The sequence below is a fragment of the Cetorhinus maximus genome, chromosome 8, assembly GCF_964194155.1.
Source record: "Cetorhinus maximus chromosome 8, sCetMax3.hap1.1, whole genome shotgun sequence".
Classification (NCBI taxonomy): Eukaryota; Metazoa; Chordata; class Chondrichthyes; order Lamniformes; family Cetorhinidae; genus Cetorhinus; species Cetorhinus maximus.
Window position 1 is genome coordinate 43,490,283 of NC_135886.1, and position 1,324 is coordinate 43,491,606.

General features: G+C 47.6%; 1 pseudogene; it reads left to right on the forward strand.

The window, feature by feature from the left end:
- Nucleotides 1-655: 655 nt before the first annotated feature.
- On the forward strand, nucleotides 656-1,009 carry LOC144683270 (dolichyl-diphosphooligosaccharide--protein glycosyltransferase subunit DAD1 pseudogene; annotated as a pseudogene).
- Nucleotides 1,010-1,324: the final 315 nt, after the last annotated feature.

The window sequence follows — 1,324 nt, forward strand, 5'->3', positions numbered from 1 at the left end:
GCAATTACTTTGTTTGTCAGTCTTTAAAATGTCGCAGGCACATTCTTCATAACAAATGGCATGACTTTAAACTGATATAGTCCATTTGGCATCCCAAAAGCTGATATCTCCTTTGCAGCAACATTACCTGCCAACATCCTTTTAGCAAATCAATCTTTGAGATAAATTTCGGTTGTCCCACTTTCTCAATGCAATCATCCAATTATGGTATAGGATATGAATCCTCTTTTGTCACCACATTCACCTTGCGATAGTCCATACACAGGGTGGAATTTTCCCAGAATTGCACTAAGTGTGGTAGTGGGCTGGTAAAATGGAGTCCTACCCGTGATGAAAATGGCGGGTTTTCATGCAATATCTTCTCAAGCCCGCCTCATTATATATTCACTCCCACGAAACATGTGATGTCCATGGCGGGCGGGCTTTCATTCGCCCGCTTGCCATCACCCTGCTGTTATATCACGCCGGCTGCCATATTTAAAAGGCAGCCACTAGCAAAGCACTCATTGCCACTGGCTCACCATCGCTGCCCAGGAGACATGGCCAGCAAAGGGAAAAAGTCTGTGAGCGACTCAGGATGTAGGCATTGTGCACACTCCCTGGAAACTGTGCACATGTCCAGGTGATTGTGTTCCACTGGCTCGGCCTCCCTGTAATGATGCGTGGGTCGGTGTTATCGGTGATCAGCCGCTTCTCTCAGGAATATGCGGTGAGGGCTCCGCTCCGGCTGAAGCTGCTGGACTCTTACCTGCTGTACATGGCACTGAGCGGAATAGCTCAGTTCCTTTACTGCACGCTGGTTGGTATTTTCCCCTTTAACTCCTTCCTGTCCGGATTCGTCGTCTGTGTGGGGGCCATCGTGCTGACAGTTTGCTTGTGGATACATATCAACCCTCAGAACAAAGGAGATTTCATTGGCATCTCACCTGAGCGAGCATTTGCAGACTTCCTCTTTGCCAGCACCATTCTTCATCTAGTGGTGATCAACTTCATAGGTTGAGTGTACACATTGTCACGCAGCAGCAGAAATAATGAGGGGGACCGGAACTCGTATTGCCGCTGCAATGGATCTGTTTGAACTTTGTTTACACATTTTGTTTTGTTCTGTATATATATATATATATACACACAAAAAAGTACATGCAGGATGTGTTTCTGGTGGTTGCATACCAGCTGCACGTTCAGTGAGTGGAAGCCCTTGTGGCTGATGAAGTCCACCATGTGTAGCAATGGACACCTGGGCGCCACATGAGTGCAGTCAATCACACCTTGCACCTGTGGGAATCCCGAGATCAGGGCGAATCCAATGGTCCTTGCATCCTGG